Here is a 6,825-nt window from a genome sequence, read left to right as displayed (position 1 = left end):
TCACACGTCGCCGTGATCCATGAAAGTGCAAAATCTTGTTCTGTTTTAAGAGTGTTTCTGCATCGGGCAATATTTCTGCACCGCATTTGTTTCTATCCAGTCTCGGGACAAAAATATCCCTTACGGATCTCGGTCCTCACGCAGGAAGGAGTTGCAGGTTAATGGAGCTAAAATAAACCAGAGTGTTTTCCCGCGGGAACTTGCTGGCTAGACCTGAACTTAAAGTCACCCTTGTTCCTGCTGCAGGTCACTCTCTTCCACGACAAAGGGTGACGGATCTCGCGCGACACGTGTTTCCCCAGCACACGTCACACCCACCGAGACTAAGGAATACCGAAAAGACACAGACAACCGCCACATACTGCCAATGATTCCTATAGAAACAGGAACACTGGATTCATTCACAAGTATAAACGAGGCGCCCTTTCACTTCAGTGTCCCTTCCGATGGACGATGCACCAGTGTGTGGGCGGCGAGGGTCCACCAATTACGACAATGGGAGAGGGTGCCATGGACAAGGGCGCCGCGGCCAGTCAAGTGTCTCCACGCGCTGGAAAGTCATGGCAATAAATACACATATTTTCGAATACTGCTGGGAATGTGAATATCAACAAATGCTATGTCAGAGGTACAAATTGCCTCAAGTTTGTATTTGAAATAATAACGATGAACATTTACATAAAGTCAAACTCCTTCACAGCTACGAGTATACAGTTTTCCCGTAAATACCTACAACATTCCTGACATACACTCTTAAAATAGTTTTGTACCATAGGAAAAGTTACCACTCCCTCCTTTATTTCCGCTCTTTCTCTCTCTCTGTCCATACAAACAATATCCAATAGTTATCAGAATGCTACCAAACAGCGACCATAGCAGTAAAGGTAAGAGTTATAGTGAACTTACAGCACCACATCAGACTGGTAAGAGAAGCAACAGGCCTCTGCACACCACCAGGATGATGTAATGAAGGCATCTCGGACAACTGAATAGAATCACTCCCGAGCCACACACTGGAGACCCCAGAGGCTAGATACAACACACGGGCGCGTCTTTCACTCCCCTGACGACGATAAAGGGAAGTGGACTTGTGATCGAGTCAGCCTCCCAATCCCTGAGCCATTAGTTCACGTCACCGCCACTTCTGTTCTATTGGAAACATAACATTCTGCAAAAACACCTGAAGCAAAACCGCATGAAAGAAACTAAACCGAAGGCAATCCTGAATCTATTACTGAACTGGCCTTTCCTTATCCCTTTCCCTCTTCCTCTTCCCCCTCCCTCTTCTTTACCTTCTGCTTCCTCCCCACCTACGTCACCCTCCACCTCTCTTCACCTGAAATGCTTCTCTATTTCCTATCCTTTGTCCTCTTCCTCTTCTCCACTCACTACCCTCCAGTCCCTACACTCCCCATTACTCTCAGTCCTGCAGGAGCTGAGCCGCCTGGACCGCTGCGGATGTTTGGGCGATTCACCAACAGTAACTTTGCTAAGGCTTCTCAGAATCCGTCTCACATAACTGATACATGCATGTTATTTTTTTTTCTTATGTAACTTTTCTTCCTTGTTGCTTTATCTGCCTTTGTCTTGATAATATAGTGTAAATTACTACTACTATTAATACTACTACTACTATTACTACTACTTTTACTACTACTACTACTACTATTACTAATATTACTACCACTAATAATAATAATAACAATAAAAATAGAGAGCAATACCAACAATCAGCAGCAGCAGCAGGCGAAGCAGGCGGGCAGGGCGGCTCGGCGCTGCAAGGGATCAACACTCTTCTTCCCACAAATCCGAAAATTAGCGTAATGTGCACAGGGCGGCGTGAAGGTCTCCCTCCCTTCCACTACACGCCTTTAATACCACGAAGGAAAGGAAACGTTACGTAGAAATTCTTTTGAAAGCAAGAAAAACCAGCGCCCATTTCTTGCACCTTTGGCCATAAGACGAGGAAAGCCCCTGTCATTACACAACATAAAGATGACGAATATTGACGAAAATTACTGATCACTAATGCCACCGGTGACGAAGGGAATGATAAAATAGCTTAACTGATTCGCATGCAAAAGATGAATTCGAGTCTTTGTACAAAAGCTTAGTAAGACGACAAATGTTGAACAAATTTAGTAATCAGTGCATCGTAAGGTAAGTGCCATCTCAATAAGAAAGAACACCTTGATTGATTCTTATGTAAAATACGAATTAGAGCCTACAAGTGGCAGTGAAATTTACCATTCAGTAATGGGTCAAAGTAAACGTGCGATCAAGACAAAAGAAAACATCCTAATTAATTCGTATATAAAGAATTAATTCCAGCATTTGTACAAACTTTGGCAAAACCTTTAAATACAAACGAAACTTAATAATCCCCAGTGTATCATAAGGTAAACACCCGACTCAGGCAATAAAAAGCAACACAATTGATTCATTTGTAAAAGGATGCCTGAGTCTCTTACCCTTCACACAAAGCACACCAAAATCACCGAAATGCAAGCGTAAATTTGTGGCTAAACCAACAACAACAACAGCAAAATGTTTTGATCAATCTTATGCAAATTATGTATCAGAACTTTAAACCAGTCCTACAACACAAGTCAGCTGGATAAATACTTAATAAATCTAAGTCAATTGTAAACAAATAATCTAAAATCGATCTGCAAGCAATGGATGTACTCGAATACTCAACACACCACAAAAACTACATTACAATACGAAAAATATAGCCCAAACTTACAAATCACCAGCCTTTCGTAACACAAGTCCCAGTTAAAAATAGGAAATCGATTCTCATGCGAAGGACACGTTCAAGTTTCCAGTCCATCACAGACAACAGACAAGACTGCAGCTGAATATCTGACCACCAACACTGGCCGCACCATCCACAGGCAGGTCAGGGATTTGTCACACATAATCCACGGCAAGTATCTGTCCAGGACGTCAAAGAAACACTCCCTTCCCGCACCGTGAGACAACAACACTCCGGGCAAGACACGACCAGGAAGGAGGAGGAGGAGGAGATGAGGAGACACCTAAACTTGCAGTATAAGCACTTCAAACCTCTCTCTCTCTCTCTCTCTCTCTCTCTCTCTCTCTCTCTCTCTCTCTCTCTCTCTCTCTCTCTCTCTCTCTCTCTCTCTCTCTCTCTCTCTCTCTCTCTCTCTCTCTCTCTCTTTTCTTTTCCCCGCACTTTCCAGTTCTTCTTTTTCACGTACCTATATTGGTGTGCCTCTGCCAGTGGTCCTCCCGGCGGCCGCTCCAGTGATAGCAGCGTGTTGCTATCTCTGTTATCTTGGATGTTGCATCGAGCTTCCTGACACAGAGGTAGACGCTTGTAGCACCAATTTACGTGGAGTGGGAGAGGGAAGCGGTGGTTGCAGTAATGGCAGGTAAAGCAGGATCAGAAGGGAGAGGATGAGGAGGAGGACGTTGGGGTGTGGGGAATTAGTAAAGGAGGTAACACTGAAAGGGTGCAGTTAACAGTTCCTCGAGTTGAGTCGATGCAAACATAAACAGACTATTTCAAGGAAGTGAAAAATGAGTCTGGAGCGGAGACAAATCCACCCAGCTCGTGTTCCACCTTGCCGACGAGATTAGATAACACACTGTTTTCCCTTCGGTTCCAAGCGGCTGAGTGAGGCATGGACGTGCTGGTCCTCAACCCCACACGCTCGGCCGGGCGTCAGCACCGTCTGCTTTCATAACTAGATTCGCGAATGACTTATCGCACGGTTTGTGGATCAATTCTGGTTTCCTGTACGAAAGCAAGAAAACCTGAAATCTGTTTTCTCTCGCAAAATAAAGACTTCCAGTCTTGGTCACTCGCTCACCATCACAAAAATGCAATGCAGCAAAAATATCCACGATTTTCTTGGTACAATAAACTACGATGCACTTAACTAAGAGATGATATGTACAAATCACATACGTGGTTAATAAACTTTCTGCAAACTGGAGCCAGAAAAGTAGATGCATAGGAACTTTGTATCAAGATATGGTTTTGTAATCCCATCCACACACCGGACGAGGGCGGCCTGAAGGCAGGCCAAGACCGAGTGGGGGCGTGAGCGGCGAGAGGTGCGAGATGAGGCTGGAAAGGTCTAGGGCGTCACCTTCGGGAACCTTGCATAGCACTGTGAGGCCGGGGGGAAGGGTGAGGGAGTGGCGACAGTGAAGGCAGGAGAGGGTCTTTGCCCCACCGTCAGGCACTTGGTACCCGCGGCCTCAACACCACTGTTCCAGCTGCCGCTCCGATGGCATGCTAAGTTTCTTTTCCCTCTCGGTTCTCTTCTCAGCGACCTGCGACACGGAGCGCTCCCCACGTGTAACAATGATGTGTGCGCTGGGAAAAAATTGCCAAAGTCATTAAAACTTGTACTGAACCGAGGAATCTTAAAGTTCAGCTCCACTAGGAAGTTCGTGAACTTGTCCAAAAACTTGCCACCGAGTAGCTAGCGTCACGGCACCTCCCGTGAGGCGTGACAGAAACTGAGGAGTGTTTTCAGTCCGTCACCTGACAGCGGCACGTGCGATCCATGGCCACAAAAACTGCACGTCGCTTAAGGAAGTGTGGCCGCTCCTCACGGCTGCTACTCCAGGCACCCGCAGACTGAGGCCCTGGCAGGGTCCTCACCAAAACAAGACAAATCTGCGGGTGTCGGAGGCCAGCTGGCGGCGAACAAAAACCAAAGTTTTCGAGCGCCGCGCCCCGACCCTCTCGCTGGCCGCCACGCCACGCGACCAGAGCCAAAAGTTTTCACCTGAAGTTTAGGGGAGCGCGGGTCGGGCGGCGCCAGGCTATGGGCGGCCAGGTGGTGCCCTCAGCCCCTCACGCCACACACAACGAGCCACACAGCCTCGGGTCAACCCGTTGCCCCGGCCGCCCTCCAGCGCGGCGCCACTACCCGCATCCCGGGCCGCCCGCAGCAGGTCACGTCAGCGGCGCGTCCGTTAGACTTGTCTCCGTCGTGTCCGCGGCGCCATGCGGCACTCTCCTTCTCGGAACGGCCGGCCAAGGAATGGAGTCCGCGTGGCCAGGCTCCGCACTTTGTAAGGCCGACTGGAAACTAGTGAGAGTTGCTGGCGGTCGCCGGATCCAGACCCGCGCGACCTCGTCCACCGCCGCCCAACACTCGTCGCTATCGACTTGGCCAAATATCTCGCCATTACGTCTTGGCTACCTCCACCATTGCTCTTCGCCCGCTGCCTCAATCCACCTAGCAAATAAAGTTTCCTGTTTCGAAATGCGGCGGCAGGAGATGGCAGCCAGACAGCAGCAGCCGGGGGAGAGGGAGCCTTCGCTTCCCACGTGACGCGGCGTGCTCGCGAACACTCCACTGACCTCACGCTTTGTCAGGATTTCTACGCCACCTACACCAGCAGCTTGCATCATGTCCCTCCACCAACACTATGCCCCTTGCACCTTTCTCCTCCACCACCATCTTGCATCACTGTTCATCAACACCTGGTAACCATCCCCTCCACAAACGCCTTAAAACCACTCCTTCAAAAACACCCCAAGTCAACCTTTGCAACACCCATTCTCCAACACTACGAGCATCCATTCGTTCCTACCCTTGATCCATCCTTGATCCTCTCCACCTCACCAACACCACACTCTCTGCAACGTCTCTACATGTGCCGTAGTCAAAATCATATGCCACTGAACCATCAAGGGACGGCAGGACAAATGAAAGGTGTCTTACTACTTTTATGAATGACTGTCTTAATGACGTGGCGGCTGGAAGGCTTTTCCCGCCACACAAAGGTCCGAGGCAGGCTGTACAAAGGGAGGCTGAGAAGAAACGGGGAAATTTGCTTTGTAGGCCATATTGATTTTTCCATATTAAGAGAAGTTATTGATTTGTTCAAAGTCCAAGGCAACAGCAACAAAGAAAAAACTAGATCAAAATATGTAATAGCTGTACGTGAGTGAGTAAAACTAAATTGCCCATGTTTTTGTTTTCCCGTTACTTTTCCATAGACTTTTTTCTTTTCCTTTTTTTTATTTTCCAAACTTGGGATGGCCTCGGAACGTCTCTCCCTCTCCCTCTCCCTCCCTCTCTCCCGCAGGGCCTCAATATAGCACATTTCTCCTCCTCCTCCCTTCATCCCTTCCTATGAAATTTCCATGTCAGTTTTTCCATACAGGATGATAATTTTTTTCCCTCGTTCCCACGCCATCGCAAAGTGAGTGATGGGTGAAGAGAAACCTTCCGCTATGCTGTCCCATCTCAAATCAAAGGCTAGGTAAACATAAATAGCTAAACACTCTCGTAAGAACTAAATTTGTTGATATTTGGCTTAACTATACAATTATGTGTTATATTCTAACTATTCATCATTATCACTATCCTCACCACTATTGTCATTATCACGACCATTGTCATTATAACACTATTAGCACCGCCATTTGCGTTCCCCTCCTCTTCCTCTTCCTTCTACTCCTCTCCTTATTATCATGGACAATAATAGCAACTCCTGTCCATTCTTCAGTACCTCACCACCCCTATGACGTCCGCCATGTGGCTGTTCCGGCCCTATACTCCCTGTCGACACACGCTGGATCAAGAATGAAGGAGACAAAGTAAATTCAATCTGCATGCACCACGAATCTCACCTCCTGCCTCCCCTCGCCACCCGAGGAAAGGCTGGCACTGCTTTGTGTGGCTCTCATGTATACAGAGTACCACAAGAGTAATGCCATTTTTGGGAGCTGCTATGAATGGTGTCACTATGGAAGATGGTAGCAAACATGGTGCCTCGAAACAGGATACCATTTATTTATGTAACAAGGGCACTGGGCAAGGTCAA

At 47.7% G+C, this 6,825-nt stretch overlaps 1 long non-coding RNA gene across 1 annotated transcript in view; it reads right to left on the bottom strand.

The window, feature by feature from the left end:
* Positions 1–2,633: 2,633 nt before the first annotated feature.
* The window catches only part of LOC135110583 (uncharacterized), an 87,107-nt gene continuing 82,915 nt past the window's right edge, over positions 2,634–6,825 (bottom strand). Inside the window, exon 4 of the long non-coding RNA XR_010273319.1 lies at positions 2,634–6,825. This exon is cut by the window's right edge and continues 822 nt beyond it. This is a non-coding gene — a long non-coding RNA (uncharacterized LOC135110583).

The sequence above is a fragment of the Scylla paramamosain genome, chromosome 20 (genome assembly GCF_035594125.1).
Source record: "Scylla paramamosain isolate STU-SP2022 chromosome 20, ASM3559412v1, whole genome shotgun sequence".
NCBI lineage: Eukaryota > Metazoa > Arthropoda > Malacostraca > Decapoda > Portunidae > Scylla > Scylla paramamosain.
Note: the sequence above shows the minus strand (reverse complement) of the source record. Positions and strands in the feature narration are given on the sequence as shown.